Raw genomic sequence first — 17,162 nt, 5'->3', positions numbered from 1 at the left:
ATGATCAATATAGATGAAAACACTCAAAAGAATAGCATACACTGCATTTAGAATATAGGAATGGAATAAACTTAATAAGAACATGTAAAACAAGATAGGAGAAATGTTAGAAATCACAGTATTTGTTTTGCCAAAAGAGAGAGAGAGCAAAGAAAAGCATAGTTGAACAAAAAATACCTAAGGTAGCATGTGTAAACATCTATCTTGACCAATACAGCCAGGGAATTTGGTGACGGTAAACAGATTTTGTACTTCCACCTCAATAATCTAAGTGTGTTTGAAAGAGTAATAATGTGAAGTCTGGTTATATGGACACATAAGAGGTCAGAGACTACTAATGAATTATAAAAGAGAACCCATGTCATTAAAAATTACCATTGGTCTATATAAGAAAACAAAAAGTACAAAAATCTAGGGAATAGTCATAACCTCAAACTACTAAATGGATTGAGTATATTCCCCCTACCCCTTCCGGGGCTGCTGGCAATGAGAGGATATCAGGGATATAGAAAAGTAGTGAGTAACTGACAACACTTGAAAATAACCAACCATAGTAACTTAAAAATTTACTTTAAAACCTTTATGGATCTAAATTTCACTTTTAAAATTGAGTGCTTCTAATATAAATAGTGGGTCTCCTAGAGCTCCTAACCCAGTAAATTGCATAAGCAAAATATGCTGATATAAATTGGTAAGCATCTCTGTGGCATCTCCCTTTGTGGGAGTTCTTTGTTGCTGTTACAAAATGTGGCAGTTAAGAATAACTTAAACAAAAAAATCTTTGTGAGTTTTCAATAAGAGTCTAGACAATGTAAAAATTTCTGAACTTGGGCTGGGGAAGGCGGTAGGGCTTAAAGAAAAAATACTGCCAAAAATCTTTTCAATTTCAAATCTAAAAGGCACTAAGTTTAACAATTTTTTGTGTACAAATTGCACTGGCTGTGAAATCATCACATATGGTAGGTACATTGAGAGGTTATGACAAGGCTGAAGGAAGGAAAATCAACACATTTGAAAGCTAAAAAGTTTTCCATTTCCCCCCATCCTTAATCACTGCCATCTCTCCCCTCAATCAGTGTCAAAGATAATGATGAACAGAAACACCCTCTTCTGTGATTAGTGTTCTCAGCAAAAATATAAGCTCTGAGCCTCCCCTGGAGTTTCTGTGATTAACCCTGACCTAACAAAAAGTCCTGTCAAATTGTGACCACCCTTCCAATCACGTTACATTTTCAGATCCCAAACTAGTTCTGGAACTTAAGTGTGATTCTTAGTTGGTAACTACATACTGTAAGTTTACACTTTATTTAAGCTCCAGTGCTGATTTAAAAATCACTATGTTGAATAAATTCTGCTTCCAGGAGAGTAATATTATCCATGTGGAATCCACTAAGTTCTGTCCTCAAATTTGTTCTAGTTTAGTTGGGGTCTCCCAACTGTGAGGTGGAATGAGAGAAAGTTAACTAGGTAGCTGCTGTGTGTAGGGTACTGCTCCCAACCACTCCCCCAACACACAACACACAAACACACACACAGTCATCCCCACAGCTGTAAGAACTAGGCAGCAGCTAGTTCTAGTAGGAGGTAAGTCTGCCCTGGGAAATAACTAAGGTTTAGAAAGAGTCAGGAAAGAGAGCAAGAAAATATTTCTAGCTCCCTAGTGACATTTTGCAAATTTTATCCCATAACATAGAAAATAAGCCATCCCCTTTCTTAAAGCAACTTTTTCATATCTGCACAGCAGGCCTCATGCAAGAAGGTTAAAAAGATGGCCAAGGAGCACACCCATCCAGCAGTTAGCCCATACCTGTAGCTTTACACCTCCCTCTCTGGACTATGTCTTCACTCTAAAAAACCAAGGAAAGAAAAATAAGTGGGGCATGCCTACTACACTTCTCATGACTTCAGATATGTGGTCTCTTTCCAAAGAAAAGGCCCTGTGTCACCATGGCAGAAGATGAAAATACAAAAGTACTCCTCCTCCTTCCATTTTTTTACACAATATCTTAAAGATAAATTGCATTTAATAGCTCAAAGCTAATTTTAAAACACCATCAAGGCCGGGCGTGGTGGCTCACACCTGTAATCCTAGCTCTCTGGGAGGCCGAGGTGGGTGGATTGCTCGAGGTCAGGAGTTCGAAACTAGCCTGAGCAAGAGCGAGACCCCGTCTCTACTATAAATAGAAAGAAATTAATTGGTCAACTAATAGATATAGAAAAAAAAAATGAGCCGGGCATGGTGGTGCATGCCTGTAGTCCCAGCTACTCAGGAGGATTACTTGAGCCCAGGAGTTTGAGGTTGCTATGAGCTAGGCTGACACCACAGCACTCACTCTAGCCTGGGCAACAAAGTGAGACTCTATCTCAAAAAAACAAAACAAAACAAAAACCCATCAACCTAAAAGACAGAGAAGTAAAAACTGAAAAGCTGAAAAGAGACTTACCCTCAAATGTTACAAAAAATAGCAAAACAATGACTAGGATTTATGAGGTTGAATTTCAGTACCAGGTGACCAAAGCAATCATTTTTTAACATCTGCTTTTGGAGAGGAGACTACAAAAAAAGCTAAAGGCTGTATAATTCTTCTAGCAATTAAGGATCATGTTATTAATGTGGAGAAGCAACCACACTATTTCCCCAAAGCAACCTTCCTGAACAGGTGGGTGCCTGGCAAGAAACTCCTCAAAGGCAACCAAGTTCCTGCCTCTGCAAATGCATCTTGATGGCTCAGGGTGGTGGTGAACCACTGAAACCAAAAAATCAGAAAATGGGGACGTTAACTGAAGGTAAAAGCAAACAGAGGAACCACAAAACCAATTTGTTTTATTTTTGAACTTTATTGAGCAATCTTGCAAGTAAAGATTGATTCTATAAAGATGCCCAAATTCCTGCAAACTTCCATTTACAACTCCTGCCAGCTGTACTTTTGTCTGGCCCTAGCTATAGACAAAGAACTGTTCAAAGTCATAAAGGACAATGTCTACGTTGGAAATTATAAGATTCTGAAAGACAAAGCCAGACCCAGAACTAACGTATGAGACACCACACCATCCTATGTTCCCTAAAGACAAAGATATTTCTTAACTGGCACAAAATTGGTGCTCAAGGCTGTGGGCACAGTGGCTCAAACCTATAATCCTAGCACTCTGGGAGGCTGAGGTGGGAGATCGCTTGAGCTCAAGAGTTCGAGACCACCCTAAGCAAGCGTGAGAACCCCCTGCCACGGGTCTCTATCAAAAATAGAAAAAGTAGCCGGGCACAATGGTGCATGCCTATAGTCCCAGCTACTTGGGAGGCGGAGGCAGATGATCACTTGATCCCAGGAGTTTGAGGTTGCTGTGATCATGCCACGGTACTACCCGGGGAGACAGAGCAAGGTTGTCTAAAAAACAAAACAAAAATAATGCTCAAGTATTTGACTTTTCTTTTTTTTCTTTTTCATTTTTTTTTTTTTTTTGAGACAGAGTCTCGCTTTGTTGCCCAGGCTAGAGTGAGTGCCGTGGCGTCAGCCTAGCTCACAGCAACCTCAAACTCCTGGGCTCGAGTGATCCTTCTGCCTCAGCCTCCCGAGTAGCTGGGACTACAGGCATGCGCCACCATGCCCGGCTAATTTTTTATATATATATCAGTTGGCCAATTAATTTCTTTCTATTTATAGTAGAGACGGGGTCTCGCTCTTGCTCAGGCTGGTTTTGAACTCCTGACCTTGAGCAATCCGCCCGCCTCGGCCTCCCAAGAGCTAGGATTACAGGCGTGAGCCACAGCGCCCGGCCAGTATTTGACTTTTCATATGGACCTAATTAGTTCCTAATTTTGCTAATGATATAGTGGTACTTCCAATAATTTTAAAGAAAGCAAAGTCTATACTACCAAAAAAAATTTCTGAATGATTTACTAGGACTTGCCTATACCATCAAAAGTTACTAAGAGGAGGCCGGATGCGGTGGCTCATGCCTATAATCCTAGCACTCTGGTAGGCCGAGGCGGGCAGGTTGTTTGAGCTCAGGAGTTCCAGACCAGCCTGAGCAAAGAGCGAGACCCCATCTCTACTAAAAATAGAAAGAAATTAGCTGGACAACTAGAAAAAATTAGCAGGGCATGGTGGTACATGCCTGTAGTCCTAGTTACTTGGGAGGCTGAGGCAGAAAGATTGCTTGAGCCCAGGAGTTTGAGGTTGCTGTGAGCTAGGCAACAGAGTGAGACTGACACACACACACACACACACACTCTCTCTCTCTCTCTCTCAAAAAACAAAAGTTACTAAGAGGACAGGAACTTCCATTTACTAAGTCTACAATACTCATTCAATCCTATATCATTATAACCATATTAGGTAGGCACTACTCTAAAGATGCAGATGTTTAGGAAGATAATCTGTACGTGGCCTCTAGGTATGTCTCTCTTGAGAAATGTGACCATAATCTTCTAGGAAGTACCCAACTTTAATTGAGGTGTTGTGTCTTGAGAGGGCTCTGGAGTAGTTACCTTGGAGAGTAGGAAGCAAGTTAAATTTCTACTTGTTATTCTGGAAGATGTAAAGGGCAAAGATACAACCAGGGAACCAGGTTTCCCAAAATGTTGCAAGGAACAGAATTTGAGAAACAGTGCTATTACGTGACTGGTTTTTACAGTACTCATTTCTACCCTGTGAGACCAGACTCAGATTGCATGCTAGCTAGAGTAAGGCAATCTCCAAGACAGAGCAAAAGGAAGGCCTGGGGTTGTTGAGAAAGACCAATATATGAAAGAGTAAGGGATACATATCTAGGTCACAGAGAACACAGCAGCCCTGAGGGGAGGGGGGCAGGCAGCAAGAACACCATAATGCCTAGCCAAGAGAAAGACAAAAATGAATTCCTTTTAAAAAGAAAACCTACATAAACAGGATATTAATCATCCTACTCCTAAGCCGCCCAAAGATTTTTCAAACACACACACACACACACACACACACACACACACACACACACACACACACACACACACACTAAACAACACGGTACTCCTCCACACAGGCCCTTGTCACCTGGAGGACAATGGGTAGTCCAACATACAAGAAGGTATTTTCTTTAAAAGCTTTGTCTTCCTAGTTTTGCTTTTCCTATTAATACATTCTGCTGCCTTTCTGTGAGAAAACAGAAATGCTTCGGGGAGAGAGGAAAGCTGAATGGATATTAAAAGCTTTAGGTATGAGTTTTTTACATCTTTCATTTCTGTGGGGAACCAAAGCGCACAAGTTCTGTGAGGAAGTCTCAACTACATTTGTACTGTATTTCCTTGGAGCAATATAGACATCTACTTCTATTAATGTTATCTCCACCTTTCTCTATCACCATGCCTGCAGGATGGTCAGCATGGATAAGATTTAACAGTTTCTCTGTGACACTTGCATTTTGGCTACTCGGCTAATCTATTTCCATGAATAGGCTTAAGTCTGGGGCTTCTAATAAGTCATCTATGTGTGTCCTTCCCATGACCCTAGAGGAGAACTTTATAAATCTTAATCTCATCTTAATCTGGGATCTTAATCTCATCTTCCCCACACTGGCCAGTATACTCATCCTTTCTATAGTGGCAACCATTTTCTTCCCAGCTTTTTGTTTCACACTGTGGTAAAAAGCGTATAACAGAATTTACTGAACTGTATATAGTGTTAAGTGCAACGTGCCAATAATTTTTAAAACTTTCCTTTCCCATCAGCATCTTAACTTCATATCCTTAAGACCTCTTCAGAGTTGCGAGGTTTATGAACCCTATACTACCTTATGCTAAACTGTGTGAAGATGGACATGTGAGGTTTCCTGAGGAGAGAATCCCCAGCTTTCATGAGATTCTCTAAGGGGCTCACAATCATATTTATAATGGTCCCCTTTGACTTACTATACTTCCCCCTGAGTAAAAGACTAGATTAATCTAGACTACCACTAAATCATCTAAAAGTATATTTTCTCCAAACAGATTTTAAGCAGTTATCCAGTTCAGTCCTTACTCCATATATGATACACTTGGGAGAAACTTAATTTTAACCTCATTTCTAAATTTTTGTTAATGAAATATATTTCAACCATTGTCATTTTGTAAATTAGTAAGTCCTTCCTTCTCATTTATACTCATATCCCCAGAACACCTGGAACAAAGATAACACATTATCAGACTTTCAAATGTTTAACTGAATTCCCGTTTATCTACAGTAATTTGTAAAGTTTCCATGAACATTTTTTCTTTCTTTTTTTGGAGACAGAGTCTTGCTCTGTTATCCCGGGTAGTGCTGTGGTATCATGATAGCTTACTACAACCTCAAACTTGTGGGTTCAAGTGATCCTCCTGCCTCACCCTCCTAAGCAGCTGGAACTATAGGCACATATCACCATGCCAAGCTAAATTTTCTATTTTTAGTAGAGATGGGGTCTTGCTCTTGCTCAGGCTGGTCTTCAACTTCTGAGCTCCGGCAATCCTCCAGCCTCAGCCTCCCAGAATTCTAGGATTACAAGCATGAGTCACCAAATCCGGACTCCATGAACATTTTTTTCAATTGAGACACATGTACACATAAAAATTTATACTTTCTGGTTTTAAAAAAAGGTTTTTATCCCCTTGATATTGTGGATACTTGGGTAAAAGCAACATGGTAAACAGCTCCTTCTTTTTCACAGAAGTAGTATTTATTAATTAAGTATTCAATCTCCTTTAATTTTCTACTTCGTCAATTTAAATTTTTTATTTTTACATATTTTGGTTTGTTTTCTACCAAAATTTTTCTATGCATATACACACTCAGATATACAGAATTATCAAATTCAGTATTGTACTGTATTATACAATTATCATATAACCTTTTTTCACCTAATAACTATAAACATTTTCTTTTGAGCAGCCTATTTAAGGATCAAAGTTGCAATTGGCCTTTTTAAAAGCCTGACTCTGCCAATAGCATCCTTGCCTATATGTCAGAATCATCTATTTATCCAGGCACAGTGGCACATACCAATAGCCCCAGCTACCTAGGATGCTAAAGCCAGAGGATCACTTAACAGGCCTGGGCAACATAGACAAATCCCATCTCAAAAAATAATCTAAAAAATTTTTAAGTTGCTGTTTTTGACCTCTTAAGAGAAAAAAAATATACAAAAAAATTTTACAAAAAAGTAGTACACAGGCTGAGAGTAGTGGCTCATGCCTGTAATCCTAACACTCTGGGAGGCCAAGGCGGGAGGATCATTCAAGGTCAGGAGTTCAAAACCAGCCTGGCAAGAGCGAGACCCTGTCTCTACTAAAGATAGAAAGAAATTCATTGGCCAACTAAAAATATATAGAAAAAAATCAGCTGAGCATGGTGGCACATGCCTGTAGTCCTAGCTACTCGGGAGGCTGAGGCAGAAGGATGGCTTGAGCCCAGGAGTTTGAGGTTGCTGTGAGCTAGGCTGATGCCACGGCACTCTAGCCAGGGCAACAGAGTAAGACTCCGGCTCAAAAAGGAAAAAAAATAGTAGTACACAAAAGTTGAGTTGGAATGGGTAAGTTTGGCTCTTTATTCTACTTCCTCTCTAATCTGTCACCTCACCGTGTCCTATATAGTTATATGATCCAAGTTGCAGTTCCAAGACTGCAACTGCACCTAAATAAGAGGTCATCTAAACTGAGAGGCACCCTATTTTGGAGGTGCTCAGAGGAGGCAGAAAAGGAATGCAAAATCCATTTTTAAGGCCGGGCGCGGTGGCTCACGCCTGTAATCCTAGCTCTCTGGGAGGCCGAGGCGGGCGGATTGCTCAAGGTCAGGAGTTCAAAACCAGCCTGAGCAAGAGCGAGACCCCGTCTCTACTCTAAATAGAAAGAAACTAATTGGCCAACTGATATATATATAAAAAAATTAGCCGGGCATGGTGGCGCATGCCTGTAGTCCCAGCTACTTGGGAGGCTAAGACAGAAGGATCGCTCGAGCCCAGGAGTTTGAGGTTGCTGTGAGCTAGGCTGACGCCACGGCACTCACTCTAGCCTGGGCAACAAAGCGAGACTCTGTCTCAAAAAAAAAAAAAAAAAAAAAAAAATCCATTTTTAAAAATCTCTTTTCCTACTTCCTCCCCAAATGCCCATACTTCCAAAGTAATTCTCAAATCCCCATTAAATATTCCTCTTCCCAACCCCATACACTTTCCTGGGGTGGGGGTTGGGGGTGAGGCAGGAATCCCATTCTTTCCACAGCTCCTCCTGTTTCCTTCCCATGGTAACACTGTCAGTACTGGGCAAAAAATTGCTGGATGTAGCAGGAGCAATTTACATATGGTAGCTAACGTAATGTGCAGCTTTCTCTGAACAGAATTACTAAGACTTCTACCTATCATTCTAGGTTGAACAAAATGTTCCAGGCATGAAGTATTTGCCTGGTGCCTTCTTCCTTCAAAGATATAGACAATGAGCTTTCCAGCCAATGCAGTGGCTCACGCCTATAATCCTAGCACTCTGGGAGGCCGAGGTGGGCGGCTCCTTTGAGCTCAAGAGTGCGAGACCAGCCTGAGCAAAACTGAGGAAGAGGCCGGGCGTGGTGGCTCACGCCTGTAATCCTAGCACTTTGGGAGGCCGAGGCGGGCGGATTGCTCAAGGTCAGGAGTTCGAAACCAGCCTGATCGAGATCCCGTCTCTACCAAAAATAGAAATAAATTAATTGACCAACTAAAAATATATATACAAAAAAATTAGCCGGGCATGGTGGCGCATGCCTGTAGTCCCAGCTACTCGGGAGGCTGAGGCAGTAGGATCGCTGAGCCCCGGAGATTGAGGTTGCTGTGAGCGAGGCTAATGCCACGGCACTCACTCTAGCCTGGGCAACAAAGTGAGACTCTGTCTCAAAAAAAAAAAAAAAAAAAAAAAGGCCGGGCGTGGTGGCTCACGCCTGTAATCCTAGCACTTTGGGAGGCCGAGGCGGGCGGATTGCTCGAGGTCAGGAGTTCGAAACCAGCCTGAGCGAGACCCCGTCTCTACCAAAAATAGAAATAAATTAATTGACCAACTAAAAATATATATACAAAAAAATTAGCCGGGCATGGTGGCGCATGCCTGTAGTCCCAGCTACTCGGAAGGCTGAGGCAGTAGGATCACTGAGCCCAGGAGTTTGAGGTTGCTGTGAGCCAGGCTGACGCCATGGCACTCACTCTAGCCTGGGCAACAAAGTGAGACTCTGTCTCAAAAAAAAAAAAAAAAAAAAAAACTGAGGAAGAGTGAGACCCTGTCTCTACCAACCACAACAAAACAAAAAAAAATAGAAAAAATTAGCCGGGCATGGTGGTGCATTCCTGTAGTCCCAGCTACTCAGGAGGCTGAGGCAGAAGGATCACGTGAGCCCAGGAGTTCAAGGTTGCTGTGAGCTAGGCTGACACCACAGCACTCTAGCCCAGACAACAAAGTGAGACTCTGTCTCAAAAAAAAAAAAAAAAAAAAAATGAGAGAGAGAGAGAGAGAGAATGATCTTTCACAGAAGTCAGAGGCAGGTTCCCCACTGTGGAAGAAGTGGAGGCTCAAACCACAGAAGGGGACCAGGGACTGTGACACCAGACAAAGTACCTAATCCAAACACAAGTGCTCAATGTTTTGACCTTTCCATAATATTCATGTGTCACTTGCTCAAATTTGGCATATTCGAAGGCCACCAGTTCCTCCTTAGTTTCACTTCCCTGCCATAAGGCCAAATCTGTCTCATCTAGTGAGTCACTACTGCTCTCTCCAATTGCATTTTGATTTCAGCCCACTTGTGCAGCTCATCAGGGCTGCACCATATGTTAGTACCATGTAGGCAGAATGTGACTAATTTTTTCTACAACACTGTTGGAGTTACTTTTAAAATTACCTTATAATCTTGATGTCTCTGAAGAGTCATTATAATACATAACCTTCTGGAAATGACTTTGTGATTATTTTTCTGAGTGCTCAAAGGAGATTCTTCAGAGTTTTTACTCCCATTTTTCAGATAAGGGAACTAAAGTGAAGAGAATAGATTAAGTGACCCGGGTTCCACAACCAGCCATTGGGACTTTTTTTTTCTGCAAGCACGAAAATGAGGTTTATTAAGGAGAGAAAGGTAGAATTATAGGGCAAGAACAAGACATAGGTTTACAGAGCATGGTGTATATGCCACAGATGATGACTGGACCCACTGTTGCAGCAAAGAGAAAGCCAAAGGAAGGGCAAAGAGAGAGTGGGACTTGAACTTTCTTAAATCACAGTGTTATGGCTGGTAAAATAAGGCACAATTTGTAAAATGCTTTTTATTGGGAAATTCAAATATTATTTTGCTTTTATTTTTTAAGGTGATTAATAAACTTTAGATATCACAACTACCTGGAATTTATAGACTAATTCTGCCGATCAGATGGTCTCATGATATTCATCTAAGTAGCTTTAAGAGAAGAGGACTGAATGGGCCATGGATCACATGTTTTTCTAATTGGTAGAGATCATAAATTAGTGAAACTAATACTTCAAGAGTAAAGACGGCATGTGCCTATAGTCCCAGCTACCGGGGAGGCTGAGGCAGGAGGATCGCTCAAGCCCAGGAGTTTGAGATTGCTGTGAGCTAGGCTGATGCCACGGCACTCTAGCCTGGGCAAGAGAGTAAGCCTCTGTCTCAAAAAAAAAAAAAAAAGAGTAAGGAGGGATGTGCTGCAGATTCACCTACCACCACCAAATTCCCCAAAAGTTATTTTAAAAAAAGGAAAGGCAGCTTGCTCCTACCTCTTCTAGGCAACTTGCCTCTTCTCTGATATTAATAGTTGCTAGATTTGATCACTAAGCTCATCTCAAGAAGGCTTCTTAGGCCGGGCGCGGTGGCTCACGCCTGTAATCCTAGCTCTCTGGGAGGCCGAGGCGGGCGGATTGCTCGAGGTCAGGAGTTCGAAACCAGCCTGAGCAAGAGCGAGACCCCGTCTCCACTATAAATAGAAAGAAATTAATTGGCCAACTAATATATACAAAAAATTAGCCGGTCAGACAACTGACTTGTTTGGAAAAAAAAAAAAAAATTAGCCGGGCATGGTGGCGAATGCCTGTAGTCCCAGCTACTTGGGAGGCTGAGGCAGGAGGATTGCTTGAGCCAGGAGTTTGAGGTTGCTGTGAGCTAGGCTGACGCTACGGCACTCACTCTAGCCTGGGCAACAAAGCGAGACTCTGTCTCAAAAAAAAAAAAAGAAGGCTTCTCAGGCCGGGCGCGGTGGCTCACGCCTGTAATCCTAGCTCTTGGGAGGCCGAGGCGGGCGGATTGCTCAAGGTCAGGAGTTCAAAACCAGCCTGAGCAAGAGCGAGACCCCGTCTCTACTATAAATAGAAAGAAATTAATTGGCCAACTGATATATATAGAAAAAAAAAAAATTAGCCGGGCATGGTGACGCACGCCTGTAGTCCCAGCTACTCGGGAGGCTGAGGCAGAAGGATTGCTCGAGCCCAGGAGTTTGAGGTTGCTGTGAGCTAGGCTGACGCCACGGCACTCACTCTAGCCTGGACAACAAAGCGAGACTCTGTCTCAAAAAAAAAAAAAAAAAAAAAAAAAAAAAAAAAAAGAAGGCTTCTTAAATCTTCCAGGTATTTCAGGTCCCATGTTCATTCTGGTAACTGTTTAGGGTGGTAGTTTGACTGCTATTGCATAATTGTAGTTTGCCTCTCACTAATAATATTCTTCAATAGATCCAATCATTTACAAAATATAAAAAGGGATTGTATCTCATCATTGTTGAAAATTTCACATGACCTCATATGCAAAGGGGGCATTCATAAGAACATTGCCTACAACAGCAAAATCTGAAAACATGCCCATCAACTGGAGACTAGTTAAATAAATTATAATATATCCATACAACAGAATACTGTTACTAATAAAGAGAATAAGGCAGCTGACTGATCCAGACATATAAAAAAGGATTTACACATGGCTTGTATGTAAACAGAATTTATCTCTGGAAGGATAAAGAAATAATTACAAACAAACAGATGTAGAGATGGAGTGGTAGCTGAATTGTTTACATGTGGATGTTAGCTATTCTACAGAAATTTTTTAAAAGAAAACTCTTAATCTCAACTTAATGCTCTGTTCCAAAACAAATATTTAGTTTTTGTATTTTCTTTTCCTGCTTTGCCTGAAACTTTTGTGTAGAAACTGCCATTTTCCAGGAGAACCAGCAGTATATCACATGTGAGCTTGTTCATCACACCATTTGAAATTATCCCAGGAACTCAACTGACATTCATGCAGCTTGGACTGCAAACCTTATGGATAGCCTATTTACAAAGTTTGGAGCTATTTTCAATCACTCAAGTATATATCTATGTGTACATTTTCTTCAATCAACCTTTCCTGCCAAGGCAGAGTGCAACATTAGCTGGATTCCAGTAAGAAAGGCAAGGGACAGGGTGAGATAATATGTCAAAACAAGTTCTATAAATACAGCTTTTGGCCTAGTATCGCAAAATGGAATCAAAACAGCTTCAAGCTTAAACAGAAAACCCTATAGTCCTGCAGTATCTTACTTAAAGGCTCTAGAGAACAGAAGAGGCCAGGGATCTGGAATCTTGTTTCTTACGCTGTATCTTTTCTCCCTTTCCCTAATCTCAGAGGGAGGTTTAGATCCAATTGAAGGCTTTATCATTCCAAACCCGCATCTCCCCTGCCTCTTCCCTTATCTTACCTTCACATGACCCAACACATCAGTATCTTTCCTCTCACTGAGGTTGACCAACACACAAAATATACAACAGTCCTTCCATAGCACCTAGCATTTAACTTCTATCATCTCCAAAATACTTGATCCAGCAGCCAAGAACCCTGCCTGTACCATCTGCCCCAACCTCACCCCAAAACACATGGGCACTCAAGCAGGATACTTCCATATGGTCTTGTCTCAGGAGCTTTGTCCTGTTCTGTAGAGAAGTAGGAAACTTTATTCAGTCTCTTTCTGTTCTTAATTTCTTAATTCTACAAAACCAGAAACAAAAACCTTTCTGTGAAGACACTTACTGAGACAAGTTATATGTCAGAAAGTACAAAAATTACACCTCTGCTTCAGCTAGTCAGGGAGTATTTTGGTGAAGCCTGCATGGCCCCAAAGGGTGCACAGCACTGGGACAAATTCTAAAGATGTCTTTGTATTTTATCACTTTTTAAAAAAGTGATTTCAGGCCAGGTGCAGTGGCTCACACCTGTAATCCCAATACTTTGGGAGGTGAAAATGGGAGGACTGCTTGGGGCCAGGAGTTTGAAAACAGCCTGAGCAACATAGCAAATTCCCTGTCTCTACAAAAAACAGAAAAATTAGCCAGCACACATTTGTACTTCCAGCTACTTGAGAGGCTGAGGCAGGAGAATCCCTTGAGCGCAGGAGTTTGAGGTTGCAGTGAACCATGGTGACACCACTGCATTCTAGCCCGGGTACCAGAGCAAGACCCTATCTCAAAAAAAAGGGGGGGGGGACTTCAATTATCATGCTTTCGTTACTCTCCAATTGCACTCCTAAAAGGGCTTCTTACACTTTTTTTTTTTTGAGACAGAGTCTCACTTTGTTGCCTAGGCTAGAGCAAGTGCCGTGGCATCAGCCTAGCTCACAGCAACCTCAAACTCCTGGGCTCAAGCAATCCTATTGCCTCAGCCTCCCGAGTAGCTGGGACTACAGGCATGCGCCACCATGCCCAGCTAATTTTTTCTATATATATTACTTGGCCAATTAATTCCTTTCTATTTTATAGTAGAGACGGTGTCTCGCTCTTGTTCAGGCTGGTTTCGAATTCCTGACCTCAAGCAATCCGCCTGCCTCGGCCTCCCAGAGTGCTAGGATTACAGGCGTGAGCCACCGCACTCAGCCTGCTTCTTACATTTAAATATCTACTTAAATAATCTGTCACCTCCTTCAAATCACTCCTTAAAAAAATCTTAACTGTTCCACAAAATTAAACTTGTCAGTGCTTTGATTTCATTTTTACAAAAACAGGCTCTTCAGAAAATGGGAGATCTATCAATCAAAAACCATCCATTTTTAGAGAACATCTACTATACATCCAGAACAGAACTAAAGAGGATATTTTTTTAAAGGCCCAATCCCTGTTCTTGAGGAAGAGCTTATGGTTTTGTTCAGAAAATATGACTTGCACTAGAAACAAAAAAAAACATGAAACAGGCTGGGCACATTGGCTCATGCCCGTAATCCTAGCACTGTGGGAGGCAGCAGGATCATTTGAGCTCAGGTGTTTGAGACCAGCCTGAGCAAGAGCACAACCTCATCTCTACTAAAAATAGATAAATTAGCCGGATGTGGTGGTGTGGATCTGTAGTCCCAGCCACATGGGAGGCTGAGGCAAGAGGATTGCTTGAGTCCAGAAGTTTGAGGTTGGAATGAGCTATGAAGATGCCACGGCACTCTAACTGGGACAACAAAGCGAAACTCTGTCTCAAAAATAAACAAATAAAAAAAATAACATAACATAAAATAAAATCATGGAACAGCACATATCCAAGGGAAAGTGTTTCCATTTGAGAGACAGAAAAATCTCAGGAAGAGCTGATTCTTTTTTTCTAAATCAAATTTCTGTGCTATTTAATCAGAGTGTCTGTGACAGAATATTTTTGCTACCCTCCACTGACGAATAATTCTCTCGTTATCACTTCTTTTCAACCCTATTTTCCTGTTACATTCACACAGTTTATCATTTATGGATAAGGCAAAACCTGCTGGCTCTCCCCTCTCATGTTCCCCCTGTGAAGGCATCTCCAGGTGTGGGGTGCAGGAAACAATAGTTAAAGAAGCTAAAATTAATTCTGCTCTTGATATCTTCAGTAAATAGCCTGGTACTAACAAAGATAAACTAGTCATTTTGGGCATGTCCCATACTTATTATTTGGCTTGCTGCTCTTTATCATCAATAAATGAACTAATACAGTCGATGGTGACCTACAAAACCAAAATAATAGTCATTTTCATAAGGAAATTCTAAAATGAAACTAGGTTAGACTGATTTGTAATTCACTAATCCCAAATAATATTTTAAGAGTGTTAATAAGCCAGGCGTGGTGGCTCACGCCTGTAATCCTAGCACCTTGGGAGGCCGAGGCGGGCGGATCGCTCAAGGTCAGGAGTTCGAAACCAGCCTGAGCGAGACCCCGTCTCTACCAAAAATAGAAATAAATTAATTGACCAACTAAAAATATATATACAAAAAAAAAAATTAGCTGGGCATGGTGGCGCATGCCTGTAGTCCCAGCTACTCGGGAGGCTGAGGCAGTAGGATCGCTGAGCCCTGGAGATTGAGGTTGCTGTGAGCCAGGCTGACGCCACGGCACTCACTAGCCCGGGCAACAAAGTGAGACTCTTTCAAAAAAAAGAGTGTTAATAATATAGGCAAATATTTAAAAAAAAAAAAAAAAAACAAATACAAAACAAAAAACAAAAAAAAAAAAACAAAAAGACAAATATTTACTGCAAGCCTATGATATACCTCATGCCCAGACTCTGCCACTTATAAGCCAAGTAACTTTGGGCAAACTGTTTTTCTTTTTTTTTGAGACAGAGTCTCACTTTGTTGCTCAGGCTAGAGTGAGTGCCGTGGCATCAGCCTAGCTCACAGCAACTTCAATCTCCTGGGCTCAAGCAATCCTCCTGCCTCAGCCTCCCGAGTAGCTGGGACTACAGGCATGCGCCACCATGCCCGGCTAATTTTTTGTATATATATTTTTAGTTGGTCAATTAACTTTCTATTTTTAGTAGAGACGCAGTCTCGCTCAGGCTGGTTTCGAACTCCTGATCTCGAGAAATCTGCCTGCCTCGGCCTCCCAGAGTGCTAGGATTACATGCATGAGCCATCACGCCTGGCCTATTTAACTTCTTTATACTTATCTCTGTTTCCTCATGTGAGGAATGGTTACAAAAACAGTATACACCTTACAGAGTATTTGTTAGGATTAAAGGATTTATATCTATAAAACATTAGAACAGTGCCTGGCACACAGAAAGTATTTGCTATTATTATTCCAGGCACTAAGCTTGGTGCCTATGGTGGGAGAGGATGAGCCCTAAAAAGTTTTAGTCTTTGACACAATGATTATATCTCTTCTAAATGGGGTACCTGAGATTACAAACGGGAATGTTTCCCATTAGAAGGCAGGAAAGAGGAGTAGGTAAGAAGGCAGTGACAGACTAACAGATCTTCAAACTCCAACAGGCCTGTCAATGTCCAGTATAGGTACCCTCTTCACTAAGGAATACTGAACCACTTATTCTAAAAATATTTATTTATTCACCTCATCACTGTAAGAAAGGATTTGTGGAAGCTTTCAAAATGTATACAATGTAAAAATATAAACCACTGAGACCAGGAAATTATAAATTTTTAAAAAGGTCAAGAACAAAGGGAAAACTTCAATACAGATGTGCTAACCACAGTGTCATTTACCAAGGCTGAGCTATAAAATAAAAGAGCTGCCACCAATTTTAATCTCCAAATGCCCGTACGTAAGGTGCACAACGTTTCATAGTATAAAGGGGAAAACATTAGCAGGACAGTAAAATTCTGTCCTGGGCACCTAAGAATAGTCAAGGAGGGGAAGGGGAAGCTGATATAATGCCACACTCATGGAATTTTAGAAAGTCATTAAAGTATGCAGGCTCCATGAGATACTCAGCACCAGGTCCTAAACCCTAAACAAACACATACATTCAAAGCTAACATTGGATAAGTTGCAGAACAGATTCCTAAGGTGATTCAGAGCCAGAATGCATCGGCAAACGGTGACACAGAACTCTGCATCCACACCACAGAGCCACAGGAAGAAGCTGCCTCAGAGGTGTTTCTTCAGCATTTAAAGTCTCTTCCTCCCCTCATCGGCCATAGTTACAAATAGTATGTGCAGCTAACTGTCTCATTCCCAACTCAGCTGACAAGTTCTATTCCCAACTCTGCATGCTTATGACTCATGGGGAAGTGGGGGAGGGGAGTAAAGGGAAACTGTAAAACAAAGAAACAAACTTGAATTTAGACTTAAATTGATCAAGAGTGAGGAATTCATGTGTTTTTAATCAGAATTATCTCATAACAAACCAAGAAAGGAATCCTTTGAAAAATACAGTAACAAACCCAGTATCTTTTGAAAATAGCCTGAAATCCATCTACATGTCATGTCCCCTACTATTCCTTAAAT

The 17,162-nt window shown here is 41.3% G+C and overlaps 1 protein-coding gene across 19 annotated transcripts in view; it reads right to left on the bottom strand.

Annotated features, from left to right (window-relative positions):
* The window catches only part of CELF1 (CUGBP Elav-like family member 1), an 82,709-nt gene that overhangs the window by 38,029 nt on the left and 27,518 nt on the right, over window positions 1-17,162 (bottom strand). For 16 of the 19 annotated variants that reach the window (XM_076001879.1, XM_076001876.1, XM_076001881.1 and 13 more), the window contains exon 2: window positions 1,808-1,847. The exons of 2 other annotated variants lie outside the window; for them this stretch is intronic. The gene's annotated coding sequence lies outside the window, so the exon portion shown is untranslated. Of the gene's footprint in view, window positions 1-1,807; window positions 2,065-17,162 lie in introns of those variants that run through there. One more of the 19 variants, XM_076001877.1, reaches the window with a different exon arrangement.

This window comes from Microcebus murinus, chromosome 4 (genome assembly GCF_040939455.1).
Source record: "Microcebus murinus isolate Inina chromosome 4, M.murinus_Inina_mat1.0, whole genome shotgun sequence".
In the NCBI taxonomy this organism is placed as follows: domain Eukaryota; kingdom Metazoa; phylum Chordata; class Mammalia; order Primates; family Cheirogaleidae; genus Microcebus; species Microcebus murinus.
Note: the sequence above shows the minus strand (reverse complement) of the source record. Positions and strands in the feature narration are given on the sequence as shown.